This window comes from Phyllostomus discolor, chromosome 3, assembly GCF_004126475.2.
Source record: "Phyllostomus discolor isolate MPI-MPIP mPhyDis1 chromosome 3, mPhyDis1.pri.v3, whole genome shotgun sequence".
In the NCBI taxonomy this organism is placed as follows: Eukaryota; Metazoa; Chordata; class Mammalia; order Chiroptera; family Phyllostomidae; genus Phyllostomus; species Phyllostomus discolor.
Genome location: NC_040905.2, coordinates 132,772,047 through 132,799,382, shown reverse-complemented (window position 1 = coordinate 132,799,382; position 27,336 = coordinate 132,772,047). Strand labels below are relative to the sequence as shown.

Sequence of the window (27,336 nt, the reverse complement as noted above, 5' to 3'; positions counted from 1 at the left end):
ACCCAAAGCAATTTACACATTCAATGCAATTCCTATTAAAGTACCAATGGCATATTTCACAGACATAGAACAAACACTTCAAAATTTTATATGGAATTATAAATGACCCCGAATAGCTGCTGCAATTTTGAGAAAGAAGAGTAAAGTAGGAGGGGTCACAATACCCGACACTAAACTATACTACAAGGCCACTGTAATCAAAACAGCCTGGTACTGGCATAAAAACAGGCACATAGACCAATGGAACAGAACAGAGAGCCCAGAAATAAACCCAAGTCTCTATGGTCAATTAATATTTGACAAAGGAGGCAACAACATTAAATGGGATAAAAATAGCCTCTTCAACAAATGGTGTTGGGAGAACTGGACAGCCACGAGCAAAAAAATGAAACTTGAGCACCAACTTACACCATATACAAAAATAAATTCAAGGTGGATAAATGACTTAAATATAAAACGTGACACCATTAAAGTCCTAGAGGAGAACGTAGGTAGGAAAATCTCAGATATTTCACGAAGAAACTTTTTTACTGACGCGTCCCCTAGAGCAAGGGACATAAAAGAAAGAATAAACAAATGGGACCTCATCAAAATTAAAAGCTTCTGCACACCTAAAGAAAACAGTATCAAAATTAAAAGAGAACCAACTGTATGGGAAAACATATTTGCCAATGATACCTCAGACAAGGGTTTAATCTCCAAAATATATAAAGAACTTACATGACTGCACTCTAAGAAGACAAGGAATCCAATTAAAAAGTGGGCAAAGGACTTGAACAGACACTTCTCCAAGGAGGACATACAGAAAATCCAAAGACACATGAAACGATGTTCAATATCGCTAGCTATCAGAGAGATGCAAATTAAAACCACAGTGAGATACCACTTCACACCAGTCAGAATGGCCATCATAAACAAAGCAACAAACAACAAGTGTTGGAGAGGTTGTGGAGAAAAGGGGACTCTAGTGCACTGCTGGTGGGACTGCAGACTGGTACAACCACTATGGAAAGCAGTATGGAACTTCCTCAGGAAAATAAAATGGATCTGCCTTTTGACCCAGCAATTCCACTGCTGGGACTCTATCCTAAGAATACTAAAACACCAATTCAAAAGAACCTATGCATCCCAATGTTCATAGCAGCACAATTTACAATAGCTAGATGCTGGAAGCAACCAAGATGCCCATCAGTAAATGAATGGATCAAAAAACTATGGTACATTTACACAATGGAATTCTATGCAGCAGAAAGAAAGATGGAGCTCCTACCCTTTGCAACAGCGTGGATGGAGCTGGAAAACATTATGCTAAGCGAAACAAGCCAGGCCGTGAAAGACAAATACCATATGATCTCACCTTTAACAGGAACCTAAATAACAAAACAAAGAAGCAAGCAAAATATAACCAAAGACACTGAAATAGAGGACAGGCTCACGGTGATGGGAGGGGAGAGAAGAGGGAATTTAAGGGGTCAGTGGGAAGGGCTCACAGGAACAAACTTAAAGGGCACATGGTCATAAACTAAGGGGAGGGTGGTAATGGGAGGGAAGTGGGGAGGGTGGGAGGGGGGAAAGGATTGGGATTAAAAAGGAGAAAACTGTATTTGAACAATGATTAAAATATAATAAAAAAAGAAAAAAAATGCCTTTGATTTCTGAATATTGACTTTGTATCCTGCTGTTTTAACAAATTCACTAATTAGGTTTAATAGTGTTCTTTTTTGGTGGAATCTATAGTATTTTCTCTGTACGCTATCATGACATCTGCAAACAATGACAGTTTTGCTTCCTCCTTTTCAATTTGGATGCTTTTTATTTCATTTTCTGGTTTGATTGCTGTGGCTAGGACTTTCAATACTATGTTGAATAGGAATGGTGAAAGCAGACATCTTGTCTTGTTCATGATCTTAGTGGGAAAGATTTAAGTTTTTGCCTATAATTGTGTTGTTGTCAATATCTTTCTTGAAGTCCTCTAAGATTTTGTTTATGTATTTGGGTGCTCCTATATTGGGTGCATATATATTTACAATGTCTATGTCTTCTTGATGGATTCTTCCCTTGAGTATTATCAAGTGACCTTCTGGGTCTCTTTCTATTGCTCCTTTTTGAAGTCAGTTTTGTCTGATGTGACTATTGCTACCTTGGCTTTCTTTTCCTGTACATTTGTTTGGAATATTTGTTTTCAGCCCTTCACTTTCAGTCTGTGTAGGTCTCTTGTAGGCAATGTATATGTGGGCCATGATTTCTTATCCATTCAGCTATCCTATGTCTTCTGATTGGGGCATTTACTCCATTTACATTTACATTTAAGGTTATTATTGATAGGTACTTATTCATTGTCATTTTTCATACCTGTGTTCCTCTCTCTCACTGTTTTTCTTTCTATTCTTTTTTTTAAATTATTTATTTAGTTTTTAGAGACAGGGGAAGCGAAGGAAAAAAAGAGGAAGAGAAATATCAGTGTGTGGTTGCCCCTCACATGCCCCCAACTGGGGACCTGGCCTGCAACCCAGGCATGTGCCCTGACTGGGAATTGAACCAGCAACCTGTTGGTTTGCAGGATCGGGCTCAATCCACTGAGCTACACCACCAGGGCTTTCTTCCTATTCTTAAAGCAGACCCTTTAGCATCTCCTGTAGAGCTGGTTTGGAGGAGGTATATTCTCTGAGGCTTCTTTTGTCTGGGAAGCTCTTTATTTGGCCCTACATTTTATTTGAGAGCCTTGCTGGGTACAGTAGCCTTGGTTACAGGCCTCTGGTTCTCATTACTTGGACTACTTTTTGCCATTCTTTCTGGCTTGGAGCATTTCCATTGAGAGGTCAACTGCTAGTCTTATCCAGGCTCCCCGTATGTTACTTCTTGTTTTTCCTTGCTGCCTTTAAGACTCTATCTTTATCTGGAATTTTGCCATTTTAATTATGATGTGTCTTGAAGTGGGCCTTTTTGGGTTTCTCTTGATTCAGACTCTCTGTGTTTCCTGGATCTGTGTGACTATCTCTTGTCAAATTAGGGAAGTTTTCCATCTTTTTTTTTTTCCCCTAAACAAGTTTTCTATCTCTCTTCTTCTCCTTCTGATATCCCTATTATATGGATTTATTATGTTTCATGTTGTCCTGCCTTTCCCATAACACCTCTTCATGCTTTCTGAGTCTCTCTTCCTTTCCTTGCTCTTTCTGGATGTTTTTCCACTTTGTCCTCCAACTCGCTGATCCGATCATCTGCCTCATGTACCCTACTTTCAATTCCTTCTACTGTGTTCTTTAGTTGAGAAATTGTATTCTTCATTTCCTCTTGGTCCTTGTTGATAGTTTCTATTTCCTTTTTCATGTCAATATAGTTTGCAGTGAGTTCATGGTAGTTTCCCTGTAGTTTTTGGTAATTCTCTGTGAGCTCATTGAGCTTCCTTATAATCATTGTTTTGAACTCAACATCTGATAGTTGACTTGCCTCTGTTTCATTTAGCATTCTTTCTGGTGTTTCCTCCTTTTTATCATTTGGGGATTGTTTCTTTGTCTTCCCATTGTTTCTGAGAATCTTCTTGTTAGCCTCTACTTCTTAAATTGATGTGTTCTGCTTCCCTGGGTTTACAGTGTGAACTACTACAGTAGGAGGCCTGTGAGATTCACTGGTCAGTCTCCTTGATCTCCTGATGTCACTGGTCTTGTATGGTCATTTATGTTAGCTCCTTGTATGTCTTTGTTTTTTTAAAATATATTTTATTGATTATGCTATTACAGTTGTCCCATTTTCCCCCCTTCATTCCCCTCCACCCTGCACACCCTCTCCCACCCACATTCCCCATTTTTGTTCATGTTCATGTGTCATAAGTTCTTTAGCTTCTACATTTCCCATACTATTCTTGCCCTCCCCCTGTCTATTTTCTACCTACTATCTATGCTACTTATTCTCTGTACGTTTTCCCCCTCTCTCTTTCTCCCACTCTTCTGTTGCTAACCCTCCATGTGATCTCCATTTCTGTGGTTCTGTTCCTGTTCTAGTTGTTTGTTTCTGTTCTGGGTGTAGTTGTTAATAATTGTGAGTTTGCTGACTTTTTACTGTTCATATTTTTTATCTTCTTAGGTAAGTCCCTTTAACATTTCTTATAATAAGGGCTTGGTGATGATGAACTCCTTTAACTTGACCTTATCTGAGAAGCACTTTATCTGCCATTCCATTCTAAATGAAGGCTTTTCTAGATAGAGCAATCTTGGATATAGGTCCTTGCCTTTCATGACTAGGAAAACTTTTTTCCAGTCCCTTCTTGTCTGAAAGGTCTCTTTTGAGAAATCAGCTGACAGTATAATAGAAACACTTTTGTAGGTTACTGTCCTCTTATCTCTTGCTGCCTCTAGGATTCTCTCCTTCATTTTTATCTTGGGTAATGGAATTATGATGTGCCTTGGTGTGTTCCTCCTTGGGTCCAACTTCTTTGGGACTCTCTGAGCTTCCTGGACTTCCTGGAAGTCTATTTCCTTTGCCAGATTGGGGAAGTTCTCCTCTACTAATTGTTCAAATAATTTTTCAATTTGTTGCTCTTCCTCTTCTCCTTCTGATACTCCTATAATTCACAAATTGGAACATTTAAAGATGTTCTGGAGGTTCCTAAGCCTTTCCTCATTTTTTAAAATTTTATTTTAATCATTGTTCCAGTAAGTTTTTCTGTCCTTTACTCCCATTCCAGCCGGCCCACCCATCCCTCCCCACCTTTCTCCCATTTCCACCCCCCTAGTTTATCCATGTGTCCTTCATATTTGTTCCTGTAAACCCTTCCCATCCTCCCCTGAAATTCCCTACACTCTCCCTTCTGGTCACTGTCAGCCTGTCCTCTATTTCAGTGTCTCTGACTATATTTTGCTGGTTTCTTTGTTTTGTTGTTTAGGTTCCTGTTAAAGGTGAGATGATATGCTATTTGTCTTTCACTGCCTGCCTTGCTTATTTTGCTTACATAATGCTATCCAGCTCCATGCATGCTGTTGCAAAGGGTAGGAGCTCCTTCTTTCTTTCTGCTGCATAAAATTCCACTGGGTAAATGTACCATAGTTTTTGATCCATTCATTTACTGGTGGGCATTAGGTTGCTTCCAGCACTTAGCTATTATAAATTGTGCTGCTATGAACATTGGGGTGCATAGGTTCTTTTGCATTGGTGTTTCAGGGCTCTTAAGTATAATCCCAGCAGTGGAATTGCTGGGTCAAAAGGCAGATCCATTTTTAGTTTTCGGAGAAAATTCCATACTGCTTTCCATAGTGGTTGTACCAGTCTGCAATCCCACCAACAGTGCACTAGGGTCCCCTTTTCTCCACAACCTCTCCAACACTTGATTGTTGCTTTGTTTATGATGACCATCGGTATTCCTTGGAGAATTGTTTACTCAAGTCCCTTGCTCATTTTTAATTGGGTTGCTTGTGTTCTTAGAGTGGAGATGTGTAAGTTCTTTATATCTTTTGGAGATTAAACCCTTGTCTGAGGTATCATTGGCAAATGTTTTCCCATACAGTTGGTTCTCTTCTTATTTTGATACTGTTTTCTTTAGCCATGCAGAACCTTCTTATTTTGATGAGATCCCATTTGTTTATTCTTTCCTTTATGTCCCTTGCTCTAGGGGACATGTCAGTAAAAATGTTTCTGCGTGAAATACCTGAGATTTTCTTGCCTATATTCTCCTCTAGGACTTTAATGGTGTCACAGCTTATATTTAAGTCTTTTATCCACCTTGAATTTATTTTTGTGTATGGTGTAAGTTGGTGCTCGAGTTTCATTTTTGTTCATGTAGCTGACCAGTTCTCCCAACACCATTTGTTGAAGAGGCTATTTTTACTTCATTGTAAGTTGCTGCCTCCTTTGTCAAATATTAATTGACCATAGAGACTTGGGTTTATTTCTGGGCCCTCTGTTCTGTTCCATTGATCTATGTGCCTGTTTTTATGCCAGTACCAGGCTGTTTTGATTACAGTGGCCTTGCAATATAGTTTAGTATCAGGTATTGTGAACCCTCCTACTTTACTCTTCTTTCTCAAAATTGCAGCAGCTATTCAGGGTTGTTTATGGTTCCATATAAATTTTTGAAGTGTTTGTTCTATGTCTTTGAAATATGCATTTGATATATTAATAGGTATTGCATTGAATGTGTAAATTGCTTTGGGTAGTATGGACATTTTGATGATGTGAATTCTTCCAGTCCATGAACACGGTATATGTTTCCATTTGTTTGTGTCTTCCTTGATTTCTTTCTCAGTGTTATGTAGTTTTCTGCATACAGGTCTTTTACCTCTTTGGTTAGGTTTATTCCTAGGTATTTTATTTTTCTTTTTGATATTTCAAATGGGATGTTTTTCTTGATTTCTGCTTCTGCTGTTTCATTGTTGGTGTACAGAAATGGCTTTGATTTCTGGATATTGACTTTGTATCCTGCTGTTTTGCCAGGTTCATTTGTTAGGTTGAGCAGTGTTTTGGCAGAGTTTATAGGATTTTCTATATACACTATCATGTCATCTGCAAACAGTGACAGTTTTGTTTCCTCCTTTCTGATTTGGATGCCTTTTATTTCTTTTTCTTGTCTAATTGCTGTGGCTAAAACGTCCAGTACTATATTGAATAGAAGTAGTGAAAGTGGACAGCCTTGCCTTGTTCCTGATCTTAGTGGAAAAAATTTTAATTTTTGCCCATTGACTATGATGTCCACTGTAGGTCTCTCATATATGGCCTTCATTATGTTGAGGAATGCTCCCTCTATTCCCACTTTGCCGAGTGTTTTATCATGAATGGGTGCTGTACCTTATGAAATGCTTTTTCTGCATCAATTGATATGATCATGTGGTTTTTGTCTTTGCTTTTGTTTAAGTGGTGTATTACATTTACTGATTTCCAAATATTGTACCATCCTTGCATCCCTGGAATGAATTTCACTTGGTCATGGTGTATGGTCTTTTTAATATATTGTTGGATGTGATTTGCCAATATTTTCTGAGGATTTTAGCATCTATGTTCATCAGCGATATTGGCCTGAAGTTTTCTCTCTTTGTTGTGTCTTTATTTGGTTTTGGGTTTAGGATGATGCTGGCTTCATAAAATCAGTTTGGTAGTCTTACAGCATTTTGGGATTTTTGGAATTGTCTGTGAAGGATAGGTATTAGCTCTTCCTTAAATGCTTTGTAGAATTCTTCTGTGAAACCATCTGGTCCAGGGCTCTTGTGTGTCAGGAGTTTTTTGATTACTGCTTCGATTTCATCTGCTGTTTTTGGTCTGTTCAGGCTTTATGCTTCTTCTTTGAGTTTTGGAAGACTATGTTTTTTAAAAATTTTAAAAATTTGTCCATTTCACCTAGGTTTTGAAATTTCTTGGTATACATTTCTTCATAGTAATTCCTTACAATCCTTTGTATTTCTGTGGTATCTGTTGTAATCTCTCTTTCATTTCTGATTGTGTTTATTTGGGTCTTCTCTCTTTTTTTTTCTTCATGAGTCTGCTTAAAAGATTTGTGGGTTTTTTCTCTTTTCCAAGAATGAACCAGCTCCTGAATTCCTTGATCCTTAGAATTGTGCTTTTAGTTTCTATGTCATTCAATTCTGCTCTGATCATGGTTATTTCCTTCCTCCTACTTGCTATGGGCTGTTTTTGTTGTTGTTCCTCAAGTTCTTGTAGACATAGGGTTTGTTTGTTTGTTTGAAATGTTTCTATCTTTTTTAGGTATGCCTGTATTGGTATAAACTTTCCTCTCAGAACTGCCTTGGCTGTGTCCCATAAGTTTTGGGTTGTCGTGAGTTCATTTTCATTTGTTTCCAGAAACTTTTTGATTTCTTCCCTAATTTCATTCTTGAGCTATTCATTGTTTAATAGCATGCTATTCAATTTCCATGATTTTGAGTGTTTTGGATTTTTTTCATTGTGGTTGGTTTCTAGGTTCAGTCCTTTGTGATCTAAGAAAACGCTTGGTATGATTGCAATTTTCTTGAATTTGTTGGGGCTTATTTCGTGTCCTATCATGTGGTCTGTCTTTGAAAATATTCCATGTACATTTGAAAAGAATGTGTATTTAGCTTCCTTGGGATGGAAGGTTCTCTATATACAGTTAAGTCCATTTCATCTTAAGTCCAGGGCATCGTTCAATGCCACAATATCTTTGTTGATATTTTGTTTGGAAGATCTGTCCATTTTTGACAGCACAGTGTTGAAATCCCCTACTTTAATTGTGTTTCTTTCAGTATCTTTCTTGAAGTCCTCTATGATTTTTCTCTGTGTACTTGGTGCTCTTCTGTTGGGTGTATATATATTTACAATGTTTATGTCTTCTTGGTGGATTCTTCCCTTGAGTATTATGAAGTGGCCTTTTGGGACTCTCTTTATGAACCTTTTTAGGAAGTCTATTTTGTCTGATATGAGTATTGCTACCCTGGCTTGTTTATTCCTGTCCATTTGCTTGGAAAATTTGTTTCCAGCCCTTCACTTTCAGCCTGTGTAGGTCTTTTATCCTGACATGGGTCTCTTGTAGGCAGCATATGTGTGGGGCATGCTTTCTTATTTGTTCATTTATTCAATGTCTTTTGATTGGAGCATTTAATCCATTTACATTTTAGGTTTTTATTGATAGGTATTTATTCACTGCCATTTATGTGCCTGTGTTCCTCTCTCTCTCTCTTTTGCTTCCTTTCCTTAAAGCAGTCCCCTTAGCATCTCTTGCAGAGCTGGTTTGGTGGAGGTGTATTCTTTTAGACTTCTATTTCCTGGGAAGCTTCTTATTTGGCCTTCTATCTTGATCGAGAGCTTGCCTGGATAAAGTAGCCTTGGTTGCAGGCCTCTGGTTCTCATTATTTGGAATATTTCTTGCCATTCTGTTCTGGCTTGGAGCATTTCCATTGAGAAGTCAGCTGTTAGCCTTATTGGGGTTCCCTTGTATATTACTTCCTGTTTTTCCCTTGCTGCCTTTAAGATTCTCTTTGTCTTGAAATTTTGCCATTTTAATTATGATGTGTCTTGAGGTGGGCCTCTTTGGGTTCCTCTTGATTGGGACTCTCTGTGTTTCTGGATCTGTGTGACTTTTTCTTTCATCAAATTAGGGAAGTTTTCCATCATTACTTTTTCAAATAGGTTTTCTGTCCCTTGCTTTTCTTCTTCTCCTTCTGGTATCCCCATTATACGAATATTATTACGTTTTATATTTTGTTGCATTGCTCTTAATTTCTCTGTATTCTTTCTGAGCCTCTTTTCCTTTTCTTGCTTTTTCTGGATGTTTTTTCCTACTTTGTCTTCCAGCTCACTGATCTGATCTGCTTCATCGATCCTGCTTTTCATTCCTTCTACTCTGTTCTTCAGTTCAGAAATTGTATTCTTCATTTCCTCTTGGCCCTTGTTGATAGTTTCTATTTCCTTTTTCATGTTGTTATAGTTTTCAGTGAGTTCATTGTAGTTTCCCTGTAATTTCTCCTAGCTCATTGGGAGCTCATTTAGATTCCTGATAATCATTTCTTTGAACTCAATATTTGATAGTTCAGTTGCCTCTATTTCATTTATCATTCTTTCTGAGGATTTCTCCTTTCCCTTCATTTGGGGATTGTTTCTTTGTCTTCCCATTGTTTGTGAGATTCTTCTTGTTAGCCTCTGTTCTTAAATTGATGTGTTCTAGTTCCCTGGGTTTATGGTGTAAACTCCTGTGGTAGAATACCTGCTAGATTCAGTGGTGCAGTCTCCTTCAGGTATCCTGGTGTTCACAGCTTCCCCCTACTTTTTTTGTGATTAGTTGGAGGGGTAAAGCAAAATGGTTTAGGACAACAAAAGAGTATTCTGTGATATTTACAGTAGCAGCCAGTAGAGAAGAGATAGGAGATCCTTTGGATATGTATTGTGTTAACTGTGATCTTCCACCCAACTAGCCACTTTTTAGAAAGGATGGAAAGAAGATAAAACTCTTGTTGGGGAGAAAAGGATTGTGAGTTGAATCTAGAAAGCAGTGAGGCTGTGAGAGGTCAGATTCTGAGGTAGGGTGAGGGTAACGAATAGTAGATAGGTGTAGTGTGTGAGAGAATAGAGTTAACCGCTACAGTAATAGAGTTACGGAAACCATGAAGTGGGCTGAGATCTGGGTGGGGTGTTTTGTAGTATTTACAATTATGTGGAATAGGTCTTATTTACAGTACTATTAGAGCAACAATCATATGACAAAATCTATGAGATCTAGATAATAAGAATAGGGAGTTTAGAACCTTGAGTAGTGTACTAATGGACCACAAATGAAGGACAGTAAATTAGCAGTACACCATGAATGAGATAACAGGGGAAACCTCTCAAATGATACAGTATAACCAGCCAAGGAAAGAAGGCTATACAGAAAGAAGAGGAATAGCAAAATACTATTAAAATAAAAAATGTAGGAATAATGAAGAAAAGGGTAATACAAATATGCAATAACTTACAGATTAAAAAAACAGGGAAAATAGCAGAAATAATACTAGAGTAAAAGAAAGGAAAGCATGAGGAATTGAGAGGTATAAAAATAATAAGAATTCAAAAGTAAAAAGTTACTTAAAAAAGATAAAATCAAACAATCTAAAAACAACAACAAAACAAAACAAAACAAAACAAAAACCTCTTTGTTGGTTTCTAACTGGCCAAACCAGTTTTTTCTGGTCTTGCTGGCTTCAGCAGGCTGAGTGGTGACTGGAGTGGCTCTTCTGCCTTCCCAGTCTAAACTCAGTCAATCTCTCACATATTATCCTCAGGGCTAGCCTCGTGGTCTCCCCAGAGCTGGTCCAGTGCCTCTCTGCAGGGTCTTGTGTGTGGGTCTGGGCACTCCTAAGCACGCTCTCCAGAGCTCACCACCGTGGCTCCGGTATCCTGCGGAGCACCTACACCTTTTCCGGATTCAAGGTGTGAGCTCTGGGGATCCCAAGGGGCATGCACTTCCCCCGAGTTCATGGCCTGAGCACTGGGGATCCCATGTAGTGCCTATGCCTTTTGCATGTTCAGGGCTGTGGGGTCTGGGTCTTCCACAAAACCACACTATTTCCGGGTTGGGGGTGCAGATGCACGACCAGGCTGCCCTTGGTCACACAGGCTGGGGCGCACACTCTTCCCAGGGCTATGCATGGGTGCTTGCAGCCCCTGTGTGATTGTTTGTCAGTCCTCACTCCCCTCTCTGTGCCTTCAAGCAAGGAGGCCACCCCAACCCCCCCATGCTTCTCAATCCTTGTTTGGCTGGGGAGGGAGTGGTTGACCCAGCTCTCCCGACAGACCCAGGAGCACTGGGCCTGGGGGCTGCAACCTCCCTGGTCCTCGCACCTGATCTCTGGGCTCTTATTATCCTGAAGCAGTCTCCTTACCATCTGGTTTTTCAATATCCTCTATAATTTTTGATTTCCAGTTTCCATAAATGTTGTGATATTGTTGGCCTTTTGCTCTGTTTCTCCATAGATCGGTCAGTTTTTCTCCCATGTGTAGGCAGAAGAGAAATCTGCTCCCTCCTACCATGCTGCCATATTCCAAGTCCCTCTCCTCATTTTTTTTTTTTTGAATTCTTGTTTCTTCACTCTTTTCTGCCTGGTTGTTTCTTTCTTCCTTCTGGTCCACTCCAATGATTTGAGTCCGAGTTTTCTTCTCATCACTACTGGTTCCCTGTGCATTTTTCTTTCATTTCACTTAGGGTAGCCTTTATTTTTTCATCTAATTTTTGACCAAATTCAACCAATTCTGTGAGCATCCTGATCACCAGTGCTTTGAACTGTGCATCTGATAAGTTGGCTATCTCTTCATCGCTCAGTGGTATTTGCTGTGGAACTTTGATCTGTTTTTTTATTTGGGCCTTTTTTTTTTTGTCTTGTGGCACCTGTTAAGTATGAGGGGCGGAGCCTTAGGTGTTCACCAGTGTGGGGGAACCCTGTCTCTGGGTTGTGATGTTATATGTGGAGGCGGGGTCTGAGAGGGAACAGTGTCCCTTGCTCCTCTCTCTGTCGAATTTCAATCCCTTCCACCACTTCCCCCAAGCAAACTGGGCCTTTCTGGTGCAGATTTCCATTTGGATGGGCTTGTGTACATTCTAGGACCCCATGGGTCTCTCCAATGAACTCTCCCATGAGGCTGGGATTCTCTCCCTGTGCCTCAACCTCCACAAGTGTCCCCAGTTGGTGTCTTGAGTCTTTATTTCCCAGTGATGGGGCCCTAGGTTGTGCGATCTGTCTTGCTCCCCAGCCTCACCTGGTTCATCTATGCGCAAATGTGGGACTGCCTGGTCAGCCAGCCACCTTGCTCCGTGCCTCACTTCACAATCGCTCGCTGCCTCACTAGGTCTCCCCATTGCCACCCTGTGCCTGGGGTCTGCCAGACACTGCCTGCATGCTCAGGGTCTGCCTGCTTCCATCTTGTGCACCTGGTGCCACTGTTTTTTGTGCTGCGCCCCTCTCCACCTGGTTGCCTGACTCTGCCCCGCCTACTGGTCTGGATGAATGTTTCTATTTTAACTCCTTGGTTGTCAGACTTCCATACAGTTCAATTTTCTATTAGTTCTGATTGTTATTTTGTTTCTAAATTGTTGTTGTCCTTATTTTGGTTGTGCGAGGAGGCACAGTGTGTCTACCAACACCTCCATCTTGGCCGAAAATCTCCATGTCTTTCATTTTTTATTGTCATTGGATCTTTCTTTGGTGGGTCCTTCCCTCCAGCTGATTAACTTGGGTCACTCCACCCACCACATGTTGTATTCTTTAGTGCAGGTGTGGACAGGTTGTGTCAAAGCTGGTTTTTTGTCTGTACGAGGTTTTGAGGCTTCTCTGTTGCTATTGTTCAGTTGTTTGTTTTGGGTAATTTCTCCACCATTTAGTTGTATTTCCAGATTGGTCCTGGGTGGAGGTTAGTGTGGCTTCCACTGCTTCCTTCACCTTCTTCTACCGTTATCTGTTGGTGGTTCCTTTGTTGGTTGGTTTCCTCTTCCAGCAGAGATACTGGTGTTCACAGCTCCCACCTACTGTTTTTTTGTGATCAGTTGGAGGGGGAAGGCAAAATGGTTTGAGATAGTGGGAGTGTATTTTTCAGGATTTAAAGTACCAACCTGTAGAGAAGAGATAGGAGATATTTTGGATATGTATAGTTTTAACCGTGATATTTCACTCAACTAGCCACTTTTAGAAAGCATGGAAAAAAGGTAAGACTTTGTTGTGGGGGCAGAAGGATTGTAAGTTGGATCTAGAAAGTAGTAAGCTTATGGGATGTCAGATTAGGAGGTAAAGTAAGAATAAAGGATAGAAAATAGATGTAGTGTGTGAGAGAATAGAGTTAACCACATCAGTAAAAAAGTTCCAGAAACAATGTGCTGTGTAGTATTTACAACTGTATGGAATAGAAATTATTTACAATAGTAAAGAAACAACAATCATATGACAGAATCTATGTGGTCTAAATACCAAGAATGGGAAGTACAGGACGTAGAGTAGTGTGCTAAGGGAACACAAGTGAAGTGAAAGACAGGAAATTAAAAATATGCTGTGAAAGAGAGAACAAGGAAAGTCAGTCAAACAATACAATTTAACAAACCAAGTGAAGAAGACCAAACAGAAAGAAGAGATATGAAAAAAATACTAATAAAATAAAAAGTGTAAAAAAATAACAATAAAAATATACAATAACTTGCAAGTTCTCTGGAGTAGCAAAGCAAAATTTGTCTCACACGCTCAGGAGACCCTCTTAGGGTCTAACTCTAGTCCTTTCACAGCTCCAGGTTTTATTGTCTCACTTGTGGGAATACAGGGAGAAAAAATGAAGGAAGGAAAGAAGAAGAAATTTAAAAAAAGAAGAAAGGAAAAAGGAATTTTTTTTAAAAAAAGGTCTCCTACTGGCTTTAAACAAGCCAAGCCAATTCTGCTGGTCTTCCTGCCTGCAGCAGGCTGAGGGGGGATTGGTTTCCCTTTTCTCCCTTCCTGTGCTTTTGTGGGGTCTGAGTCACACTGTTTGCAGTTGCCCAGCCTCCAGCCCATTTCCTCAGTTCACTGTCCAGACCTGTAGTGCCTACACCTTCAGCCCACCAGTTTTGCTGTCCTTGAGATGCACCAGTTAGGGGCAACTCACACACCACCTTCTCACTCTCTGCTGTCCTAGATGCTAGGCGACAGACCTAGGTAGGCCTAGGAGGAATGGAAAATCACCAGGCAGGAAACTGTACCATGGAAACTGCAGCCTGGGAAAATGCCTGCCTGGAAAACTGCCTGCCAGCCCTACCCAGGACAATCAGGTGCCCAGCTAAGATTGGGGTCTGGGGTCAGCCTACCCGGCATAACAGGATGCAGCTTTAACTTGAGCTTGACAAGGTGTATCAAGAACAATGGTCAGCAGAAATGGCACCCAGCAACCAGCTCTAGCCAATCAGACTCTGACACCCTAACCAGTTACCCTCAGCGGGTTTTTGTGCCTAAAAACCCTGCCCTAAGAACAACTGAGAGTCCTAACCTCACTTGGTTGGCTCCCTGACCTCCCTTGGTTGGTCCCACTTTCCCTCTTATTTCCCACTAATAAACCCTGCTCCTTAGCTCGCTGCATTTGTCTGGTTTCTTGAGTGACACCAACCTAACACTAGGGACTCTCAGGGTTTCGTCAGGGGAGTTCAGCACCCCCGCACTGAGTTAAGTCTTTCTGGGGATTGCTGACTCCCTGAGCCCTGCTGCTCTCCTCTGCAGGGGCATCTCCACCTTCCTCTTAGAGAGCCAGTCGGCCCTGTAGGGAGGGGCATAGGCATGGCTGCTGTGGCAGATGCAGGTGTGAGCCTTTTCTGTTGCTGTGCCCAGGGCAGTAGGGTTGGGTGCTAGGTGCCTCTGGGCAGCGGAGTCAGGCATGCTCCTTCCTGGGTGTGCACTGTCCCTGTGGCTTCAGGGTGAGCTCCTGGCCTCCCCTGCTGCCTCTGAGACAGCTGAGGGGTGGGATCAGGCACCTTCAGGTCCCTCGTGCCCCCATGCACCCCCACCGTGGGAGCAGGCATGTGGTGGCCTCCAATGCTTCGGTGGCAGCTGTGGCAGGGTGGGGGTCAGCTGGGTAGGTAGTGTGCCACTGGGGTCACAGGCATGGCCAGGTGCCCTCTGCCACTGTGGATTGGGGTAGGGATGCAGTTGTAGTCCTGGCAGCAGAGGTAGGCTCATGGCTAAGGCTCTGGAAGGCTGCACATGCTGGGGGAGTTGGGGTGGTGCTGCAGGAGAGTTCCCTAAACAGCCACGAAGTGCCTTTTTTTTCTTTTTCTTTTTGAAAAATCCCTCCTATACAAGCCTGCTCCTCGAAACCAGCTTCTGGCCTCTCACACAATCCAACCCTCCAACCAGATAGGGACTATCCAGGTCAGGGTCCATCACTGTCCAGCTCTTCCTTGTCAGCCTCCACAGTCTTAGCAGGTACACACCTCCCCTGTGTGTTTGCCACTTCGTTCTTATTCCCCCCTGCGACTTCAAGTATCTAGGTCCATCCTGGGGCTGCTCAAACCTTGTTTGGCAAGGGAGGGAGCTGTTGACCTGGTTCTCTCCCAAGAATCCTGGGGCAGACCAGGTGGGCGCAGGGCCTGGGGCGTAGCTGCCCTGGTCTCCGCACTGGTCCCAGGGACCTTATTGTCTTGAAGCACTCTCCTTACCATCTGATTTATCAATATCTTCTACAGTTTTGGTCTCCAACCTTCATCTATGTTGGGATACCATTGACTGTTCACTCTGTTCCTCAGAAGATCAGCAAGGTGTTCCACCTGTGTTCAAGGGGAAGTGGACTCTGCTCCCATTCATCTGGCTGCCATCTTCCTATTCCTAAGTGAAATTTTATGAACTGGCAGTAAAAATAAGTAGAATGGCTGAATGGATTAGAAAACAAAAAGCAAGTATATACTCCCTGAAGAGACTAACTTCAGATTTCAAAACACTCATGGGCTCAAAGTGAGGGAATGAAAAAAGATGTTCCATGTAAATGGAAAACAACAGAAAATAGGGGTGGCTATACTTATATCAGATAAAAATACTTTAAGTCAAACACTATAACAAGAGGCAAATAAGATTATATAATGAAAAAGGAGTCAATTCATCAAGAAGATATAACAGTTGTAAATATATTTGCACTCAGCATCAGAGCATCTAAATATATTAAGCAAATACTAACAGATCTGAAAAAAGAAACATAAAAAATATAGTAATAGTAATGGACTTCAATACCTTACTTTCAGCAGTGGATAGATCTTTCAGATAGAGAATCACTAAGAAAACATTGAATTTGACTATACCTTAGACCAAATGGACCAAATACATACACAGAATATTCCACCCCAGAACAGTAAAATACACATTTTTCTCAAGCACACACTGAAAATTCTCCAGTATGTATCATATGTTAAGTTACAAAACGAATCTTAGTAAATGTAAAAAAGACTGAAATCATACCATGTATCTTTTATGACCACAATGGTAGAAAACTAGGAGAAATAATAATAGGAGGAATAATGGGAAGAAATAATAGGAGAAAATAATAGGAAATAATAATAGGAGGAGAATCGGAAAGTTAAAAAAATGTGTGTAAATTTGAACAACCACAGGGTCACAGAAGAAATCAAGAGGGAAATAAAAAATATTTGAGCTTTGGCCAGTGTGGCTTAGTTGGTTGGAGTGTCATATGTAAACTGAAAGGTTGAGGGTTCCATTTTCAGTCAGGGCACATGCCTAGGTTGTGAGTTTCGTCCTAGGTGGGCCGCATACAAGGCAACTGATCAATGTTTCTCTCACATATTGATGTTTCTCTCCCACATTGATGTTTCTCTCCATCTTTTTTCCCTCCCTTCCCCTCTCTCTAAAAATAGATAAATATAATTGTTTAAAAAATAAGCATGTACTTGGGTATTTAAAAAAAATCTTGAAATAAACAAAAATTAAAACACAACATGTCAAAACTTATAGGATGCAGCAATGGCAATTCTATGAGTAAAGTTTATGGTAATAAACTACCTTCCAGAAAGAAGAAAGGTCACAATGTACAACCTAACTTCACACCTCAAGGAACCAGGAAAAAAAGACCAAACTAACCCCAAAGTTAGTCAAAGAAGGGCAATAACAATTATCAGAGCAGAAATAAATAAAATAGAGGCTAGAAAAACAATAAAAAATATCAACATAACCAATAGCTATTTTTTAAAAGATAAAATTGACAAACTCTTAGCTAGAATAAGAAAAAGAAAGCTCAAACAAATAAAATTGTAAATCAAAGAGGAGACAGTAACTGACACAACAGAAATACAAGGCCTATTAGAGACTACTGTGAACAACTATAAACCAATAAATTGGGTAAACTAAAAGAAATTGAAAAATTCATAGAAAGATGCAACCTCATGAAACTGAATTACGAAGGGTTACAAAATTTGAACAGGCCATAACAAGCGAGGTAATTGAAGGTTATCAAAAACCTCCCAACATAGAAAAGCCCAGAACAAGATGGTTTCCTAGTGACTTCTACTACATATTCAAGGAATTAATACTAATCCTCTCAAGCTTTTCCAAAAAAAAATTAAAGAAGAGAGAATGCTCCCAAACTGATTATATGAGACCAACATTACCCTGATGTCAAAGCAAGATAAAGACACCACAAGTAATGGAAAGCACAAGCTAATACCCCTGATGAATATAGATGCAAAATCCTCAATAAAATACTAGGAAACCAAATTCAACAGTACAGTAAATGAATTATATACCATGTTCAAGTAAGATTTATCCCCAGGATGAAAGAATGGTTCAATATATGTAAATCAATAAATGCCATATACACCACATTAATAGAGTGAAAGATCAAAATCATATGATCATCTCAATAGATGCAGAGAAAGCATTTTATAAATATTTTCTTGATTATGCTATTACAGTTGTCCCATTTTCTTCTCCTTATCACTTGTACCCCTGCCCCACCAGCATTCCCCCATGTTAGTTCATGTCCATGAGTAATACATATAAGTTATTTGGCTTCTCCATTTCCCATACTATTCTTAACCTGCCCCTGTCTATTTTGTACTTATCACTTTTGCTTCTTATTCCCTGTAACTTTCCCCCATTCTTCTCCCCGCTCCCTGCTCATAACCCTCCAGGTGATCTCCATTTCTGCAAATCTGTTCCTGTTCTAGTTGTTTGTTTAGTTCATTTTTGTTTTTGTTTTTCTTAAATTTTTTAGGTTCAGTTGTTGATAGTTGTGAGTTTGTTGTTTTACTGTTCATATTTTTTATCTTCTTTTTTCTTAGACAAGCCCTTTAATGTTTCACATAATAAGGGTTTGGATAATGAACTTCTTGAACTTTACCTTGTCTTGGAAGCACTTTATCTGCCCTTCCATTCTAAATGATAGCTTTTCTTAATAGAATAATCTTGGATATAGGTCCTTGCTTTCCATGACTTCAAATACTTCTTTCCAACCCCTCCTTGCCTTTCCCTTTTTTTTGAGAAATCAGCTGATAGTCTTATGGGAACTCCTTTGTAGATAACTGTCTCCTTTTCTCTTGCTGCCTTTAAGATTTTCCCCTTATATTTAACTTTGGGTAATTCAATTATGATGTGCCTTGGTGTGTTCCTCCTTGGGTCCAACTTCTTTGGGACTCTCTGCATTTTCTGGACTTCCTGGAAGTCTATTTCCTTCACCAGATTGGGGAAGTTCTCCTTCATTATATTTTCAAATAAGTTTTCTATTTCTTGCTGTTCCTCTTCTCCTTCTGGCACCCCTATGATTTGCATGTTGGAACATTTACATTTGTCCCAGAGGTTCCTACGCCTCTCCTCATTTCTTTTTAAATTCTGGTTTCTTCATTCTGTTGTGGTTGAATGTTTATTTCTTCCTTCTGGTCCAAACCATTGATTTGAGTCCCAGTTTCCTTCCCATCACTGTTGGTTCCCTATGCATTTCCGTGTATTTCACTTTTCATAGCCTTCACTTTTTCCTTTATTTTGTGACCATACTCCACCATTTCTGTGAGCATCCTGGTTATCAGTGTTTTGAACTCTGTATCTGATAGGCTAGCTATCTCTTTATCACTTAGTTCTATTTTTTCTGGATCTTTGATCTGCTTTTTCATTTGGGCCATATTTTTTTTTGTCTTAGTGTGCCTGTTATATTGTAAGGGGAAGACCCTTAGGTTTTGCCAGAGTGGGGGCAACCCACATTGATGTGTTGTGGTGCTGTGTGTGGAGAGGGATTAGAGAGGGAATAATACAGCTTGCTTGGCTCTTGGCCAGCTTTTTGGTCACTTCCTCTGCCCTTCACAAAGGAATTGGGACCTTCTGGTGCTGATTAGTAGGTGGGTGGGTTTGTGTACATTCTAGGACCCTTTGAATCTCTATAACAAACTCTCCTGTGAGGCTTGGAGTTTGCCCTGCCCCTGCAACCCCCACAGATTTTTTCAGTCAGAAGTTTTGAAGCTTTATTTCCCTGCACTGGAACCCTGGGTTGTGCCATCTGTCTCCCCAGCTGTTTCTCCCCATTTATCCACATGCAAATATGGGACTACCCAGTCCACTAGCCACTGCCTCACCCACATGGTCCTCCAGGTGCCACCTTGCTGCAAGTCATCTCCACCACAGCTGCTCCTCTCTGCCCCTCTTACTGGTCTGCATGAATGTTTCTCCTTTAACTCATGTCAGACTTCCATACAATTCGATTTTCTGGCAGCTCTGGTTATTTCTTGTTTTTAAATTTACTTGTCCTTCATTTAGTTGTGCAAGGAAGCAAATTTACTTGTCCTTCATTTAGTTGTGCAAGGAAGCAAAGTGTATCTACCTATGCCTCCATGTTGACCAGAAGTCCAGAGAAAGGATTTGACAAAATTTAACATCATTTTATGATTAAATAAACTCTCAACAAGTTGAGTGTAGAAGAAATGTAACTTAACACAATAAAGGCCACAGCAAACATCATACTTAATGGTGAAAGACTGAAAGTCTAGTTACTATGATCATGAAGAAGACACCACTCCTATTTAACATAGTGTCAGAAATCCTAGTCAGAACAATTAAGTAAAAATAAAACATCCAAATTAGAAAGGAAGAAATGAAACTGTCTTTGTTTGCAGATGATAGGTTTTTATATATTAAAAAACACTGAAGATTCCACCAAAAACTATTATAAGTAATAAACAAATTCAATAAATCTGCAGGATATAAAAGTCAATATTCAGAATTTAGTTGTGTTTTTATATACTAAGAATGAAGTATATGAACAAAAGTTAAAGGAAACAATTCCATTTGCAGTAGCATCAAAAATAGTTAGGAATAAATTTAACCAACAAGATTAATGATCTGTACATTAAAAATTACAAGAAATGAAACAAATTAAAGAAGACACAAATAAATGGAAAGATATCCTGTGTTAATGGATCAGAATTAATATTGTTAAAATGTCCATAGTGTTCAAAGCCATCTATAGATTCCACACAATCCTCATCAAAATTCCAATGATATTTTTTCACAAATATAGAAGAAATATATTAAAATTTGTATGGAACAACAAAAATCTTAGAATAGCCAAAGCAATCCTTAGAAAGAACAAAATCTGAGGCTTTACAATGAACGATTTCAAACTCTATTGCAAAACCATAGTGATCAAAAGTATGGTACTGACATAAATAGACCCATTTACCAATGGAGCAGAATTAAAGGTCCCCAAATAAACCCACACATGTACAGTTAACTAATGTATAACAGCAAAGCCAAGAAGACTCAAAGGGGAAAAGAGAGTCTCTTCAATAAGAGGTGATGGGGAAAATGGATAACTACAGGTACAAAAATGAAATTGGAACTCTGTCTTGAAGCCCTCATCAAAATTAACTTGAAATGGATAAAGACTTAAATGTAACACTTAAAAAGTTAAAACAACTTGAAAAATATATAGGAAAAAAGCTCTTTAACATTGGTATTTGCAAAGATTTTTTTAGATATAACATTAAAAGTGAAAGCAACAAAAGCAAAAATAAACAAAAGGTACTACATCAAGCTGAAAACCTTCTGTATCACAAAAGACACAATCATTAAAATAAAAAGGCAACCTACAGAATGAGAGAAAATATTTCAAAACTATCTATCTGATGAGGGTTAATATTCAAAATATATGAGGAACTCATACAGCTCAATATAAAAAACAATCTGCACTGTTGGTGAGAATGCAGACTGGTGCAGCCACTGTGGAACACAGTATGGAATTTCCTCAAAAAATTAGAAATGGAACTTCCTTTTGATCTAGTGATTCTACTGCTGGGATTATACCCTAAGAATCCTGAAACACCAATCCAAAAGAACTTATGCACCCCAATGTTCATAGCAGCACTGTTTACAATAGCCAAGTACTGGAGAAAGCTTAAAGCACCTATTGGTAAGTGACTGGATTAAAAAAAAATGTGGTACATTTACACAATGGAATACTACACAACAGAAAGAAAAAGGAACTCCTACCTTTCATGAGAGCATGGATGGAACTGGACAGTATTTTGCTAAATGAAATAAACCAGGCCCAAAAGACAAATACTATATGATCTCACCTATAAGAGGAACCTAATGAACAAAACAAATAAGCAAAATAGAACCACAGGCATGGAAACAAGGAACAGACTGACAGTGACCAGAGGAGAGGGGGAGAGGGATAAGCAGGGAAATAAGGGGAAGGACCTAGTGAAGGAACAGGTGTAAATGACCCATGGACATGAACAACGGGGTGTGGATTGACTGTGGGAGCAGGGGAGAACAACTGGGAAAAATTGGAACAATTGTAACAGAACAACAATAAAAAAGTAAATAAATAAAAATGAGAAAAGGACTTTAATAAATATTTCTTCAAAAAAGACATACAACTGGCTGGTGTGGCTAATTAGATTGAGCACCAGCCTGCAGACCAAAAGGTCGCCAGTTCATTTCCCAGTCAGGCCATATGCCTGAGTTGCAGGCCAGGTCGGACTCCCAGTAGGGGGTGTGTGAGATGCAACCACACACTGATGTTTCTCTTCCTCTCTTTCTCCTCCCCATCCCCTCTCTCTAAAAATACATAAATAAAATATTTTTAAAAGGTATACAAATAACCAACAGGTACATGAAAAGATGTTCAACATCACTAATAATGAGGAAAATGCATATGAAAACAACAGTGAGAAATCACCTCACACCTGTTTGAATGGCAATTATCAAAAAGACAAGAGAAGTGTTGGCGAGGCTATGGAGAAAATTCATGTTGGTGGGAATATAAACTGGTACAGTAACCATGGAAAACAGTATGGATTTCCCCTCCCCCTCCAAAATTAAAAAATAAAACAACCATATGATCCAGCAAGTCAACTTCTGGATATATATTGGAAGGAAATGACAACACTATTTTGAAGAGAGATATCTGCATGCCCCCATGTTTGTTGCAACATTGTTTACAATAGCCAAGACTTGGAAACAACATAAATGTCCATTAATGGATAAATGAATATAGAAATGCGATATACCTATAATTCAGCCATAAAAAAGGAGAAAATTCTGTCTTATGAAACAACATGGATGGACCTTGAGGGCATTATACTAAATGAAATGTTACACTGAATAGTTGTTGCCAGGGCCTGAAGGATGGGATAAATGGGAGATATTGCTCAAAGGGTACAAACTTCCATGTTTAAAATGACTAAGTTCTTGGGATCTGGTGTACAGCAAAGTAACTATTATTAACAATACCATTATATTCTTCAATGTTATTAAGGGAGTAAATCTTAAATATTATCACCACACACACACAAAGGTAACTATGTGAGGGGATAGAGGTGTTAACTAACCTTATTGTGGAGATTACTTTGTAATGTGTACATGTATTCAGTCATCACATTGTACATCTTACACTTAGATATGTTATATTTCAATAATATCTCAATAAAGCTGGTGGAAAAGGTACAAGGAACACAGTTGCTGGACTGTATGACAAGAAAATGTTTAACTTTCTAAGAAACTACCAAACTGTCTTCCAAAGTGGTTGTACCATTTTACATTCCCATAAGCAATGAATGAGAATTCTCATTGCTCCACATGTTTGTATTTGGTATGGTCAGTGTTTTGGATTTTAGCCATTCTTAAAGGTGTGTAGTAGAATATCATTTTTAATGTGCAATTCATTAATTATGTATGATTTTGATCATCTTTTCACGTACTTACTTGCCACCTGTATGTCTTTTTTGGTGTATTGTCAATTCAGATCTTTTGCCCACTTCTTAAATGGGTTGTTTCTTTTCTTATTGTTGAGTTATAAGGAATCTTTGTGTATTTTAGATGCAATCCCTTATTAGATTTTCTTTCCAAATATTCTCTCCAAGCCTGTGGCATGCCTTTTCATTCCATGAACAGTGTCATTCACTGATCAAAAGTTTTTAAATTTAATGAAATCTAACTTACGAATTTTTTTCATGGATCACCTGTTTAGTGTTTTGCCTAAAGAATCTTTACCAAACTCAAAGTCATTTAGATTTTCTCTTATCTTATTTTCTACAAGTTTTATTATTTTCAATTTTGTATATGCCTATCTTTATTTTGAGTTAATGGTTGTGAGAGGTGTGAGGTCTGTGCTTAGATTAATTTTTTTGTATGTGGACATCCATTTGTAACCTCTGTTGAAGATGGTCCTTTCTCTACTGAATTGCCTTTATTCATTTATCAAAGACCTGCCTTATGATTTTTGCAGAGCTTCTTCCAGCCTTTCAAGTTCCCTTCTGTCAGATTCTCCAACTTATCTCACAGCTTGGTTCCCAAACGCCAGTCTTCACTCCCACCCCTAACAAAGAAACTGAGACCTCCTCCTGCCCCCAAGCCAGAGAAAAAGTCAACTTCTCTGGATTTGCCAACAGAAGAAAAAGAAGAGCAAGAAGCAATTGAACATATTGATGAAGTACAAAATGAAATAGACAGACTTAATGAAAAAGCCACTGAGGATATTTCAAAAGTAGAACAGAAATATAACAAACTCCACCAAGCATTTTTTCAGAAGAGGTCATAATTGATCACCAAAATCCCAAATTTTGGGGAAACAACATTTGTCAACCATCCACAAATGTCTGCACTGCTTGGGGAAGAGGATGAAGAGGCACTGCATTATTTGATAAGAGTTGAAGTGACAGAATTGAAGATATTAAATCAGGTTACACAATGGATTTTTATTGTGATGAAAATCCTTACTTTGAAAATAAAGTTATCTCTAAAGAATTTCATCTGAATAAAAGCGGTGATCCATCTTCAAAGTCCACTGAAATCAAATGGAAATTTCAAAAGGATTTGATGAAACATTAAAGTGAAACACAGAATAAAGCCAGCAGGAAAAGTCAGCATGAGTAACCAGAGAGCTTTTTTACCTGGTTTACTGACCATTCTGATGCAGATCCAGATGAGTTAGGATAAGTCATCAAAGATGATATTTAGCCAAATCTGTTACACTATTACTTGGTCCCTGATATGGATGATAAAGAACAGGAAGAAGAAGAAGAGGAAGAGGAAGAAAAAGAAGAAGAAGAAGAAGAAGAAGAAGAAGAAGAAGAAGAAGAAGAAGAAGAAGAAGGAGAAGGAGAAGGAGAAGGAGAAGGAGAAGGAGAAGATAGAAGAGAGAAGAAGGAGGAGAAGGAAAGGAGAGAAGGAGAGGAGAAGAAAGAAGAAGAAGAAAGAAGAAAGAAGGAAATGAAGAAGCAGAAGAAGAAGAAAGCTAGAAAAAGAAGAAGATGAAAAGAGAAAGAGAAAAGATTAGAAGAAGGAGAAGGAGTAGGAGGAGGATGAGGAGGCGGAGGAGAGGAGGAAGGAGGAGGAGAAGGAGAAAGAGAAGAAGAGAAGGGGAGGAGGGGGAAGAGGGGGGGAAGGAGAGGAGGAGGGAAAGGGGGGAGGAAGCTATTGATAAAGAAGGTGATGGGAAATGAAGGTGTGATTGAAGCAGATGAAACCAATGATGAGGGGAGGAAGAAGGGGAAGATGAAGGAGATGACTAATAGAACACTGATGAATTCCAACCTTCTTTTTTAATTTTCTCCAGTTCCTGGGAGCAAATTGTAGTCTTTTTTTTCAGGCAGGAAAATCTAAGATATTTCATGCAGCAATATTTTCACTGATATGTCCCCTAGAGAAAAACACATAAAAAAAAAAGAATAAACAAATGGGACCTCATCAAAATAAGGAGCTTCTACACAGCTAAAGAAAACATCAGCAAAGTGAAAAGGGAACCAACTGTATGGAAAAATATATTTGCCAATGATATCTCAGACAAGGATTTGACTTCCAAAATATAAAAAAACTCACAGGACTCCACACCAGGAAGACAAACAATCCAATTAAAACATGGGCAAAGGACCTGAATAGACAGCCCTCCAAAGAGGACATACAGAGGGTCCAGAGACAGATGAAAAGATGCTCAGCATCACTAGCTTTCAGAGAAAACCACAATGAGATACCACTTCACACCAGTCAGAATGGCCATCAAACAAATCAACAAACAGGTGTTGGAGAGATTGTGGAGAAGAGAGAACCCTAGTGCACTGCTGGTGGAATTGCAGACTGGTACAACCACTATGGAAAACAGTATGAAATTTTTCTCAGAAAACTAAAAAAGGAACTGCCTTTTGACACAGCAATTCCACTGCTGGGATTATACCCTAAGAGCCCTGAAACACCAATCCAAAAGAACCTATGCACCCCATAGCCAAGTGCTGAAAGCAACCTAGGTGCCTATCAGTAAGTGATGAATGGATCCTTTGAGTCTTTGATTAAACTTTTGTAGTTTTCATGTAAGAATATGTTGTATTTCTCATATAGAAATATCTTAGGTACTTTTATTAGACTTATACCTAAATGTTTAATTTTATAGTGCTAATATGAATGATGTGCTTTTAATTTTAAATTTGAATTATTCATTGCTGGTATAAAATAATACAATTGACTTTTACATGTTAACTTTGTGTCTTGAAAACTTGGTATTATTGCTTATTACATCCAGGAGCATTTTTGCTCACTCTTTGGAATTTTCTACATAGATAATTATGTTACCTGTAAACAGACGGTTATAGTTGTTCCTTCAAAATCTGTATGTCTTTTTGTCTTGTTTTATTGCATTAGTTAAGACTCGAGTATGATAGAATAGTGAGAGGGTGTATCCTTTCTTGTTCCTGATCTTATAGGAAAATATCTAGTTTTTCACTTTAAGTATAATGTTAGCTAAAGGTTTTATTCAGATGTTCTTTAACAAGTTGAGAAAGCGCCCCCCCCCCTTTCCCAGCTTGCTGAGAGGTTTTGTCATGAAGGGGATTTGATTTTATTAAATTGTTTTTTGTATCTATTGACACAATCATATGATTTTTATTCTTTGGCCTGGATTACATTAATTAATTTTCAAATGTTGAACCAACCTTTTTATTCCTGGAATAAAATACATTTAGTCATGGTATATAACTCTTTTTATACATTGTTGGATTTGATTTGTAAATATTTTATTGGAGATTTTTGCATCTACATGAGAAATATCGGTTTGTAGTTTTCCTTTCTGGCAATGTCTTTGTTTGGTTTTGGTATTAGGGTAATTCTAGCTTCATAAAATAATTACAAAGTGTCCCCTTTGCTTCTGTTTTCTGGAACAGATTGTAGAGAAGTGGAATTACTTATCCCTTAAATGTTTGGTACAATTCACCAGCAAATCCATCTGAACCGAGTGCTTTCTGTTTGGGAGGTTATTATATATTTATTTATTTATTTATTTATTTATTTTAAATATTTTATTTATTTATTTTTAGAGAGGGGAAGGGGAGGAGAAGGGAGTGAGAAAGAGAGGGAGAGAAACATCAATGTGTGGTTGCCTCTCATATGACCCCTACTGGGGACCTGGCTTGCATGTGGCTTACACTGGGAACTGAACCTGGGACCCTTTGGTTTGCAGGCCAGTACTCAATCCACTTAGCCACACCAGCCAGGGCTGATAAATTTTTTCAATAGGTTATCTATTCCCCCCTGTGTAGGTTTTGGTAAATTGTGTATTTCAAGAAATAGGCCTCTTTCATCTAAGTTAACAAATCTGTGGGCATGGAAGTGTTTGTGGTGTTTCCTTATTACCCTTTTAATATCCATGCAACAGTAATTACCCTTTTAATATCCACGCAACCAGTAGCGATGGCCCCTTTTTCACTGCATATTTTTAAATTTTTTTAAATTTTATTTTAATTGTTGTTCAGGTTTTTTTTAATTGTTGTTCAATTACAGTTGTCCCCGTTTCCTCCCATCCCCATTACTCTCCCCTGTCCTACCCACCCCCCACCTTCCACATTCAATCTTCCCTCACAGCCCCCTCCCCCAATGCATTGTTTTTGGCCATGGGTTCTTTATACATGTTCCTTCACTTGACTTGACC

General features: G+C 39.0%; 1 pseudogene; it reads left to right on the top strand.

The window, feature by feature from the left end:
- The window catches only part of LOC114512524, a 76,224-nt pseudogene extending 51,676 nt beyond the window's left edge, over nt 1–24,548 (top strand).
- Nucleotides 24,549–27,336: the final 2,788 nt, after the last annotated feature.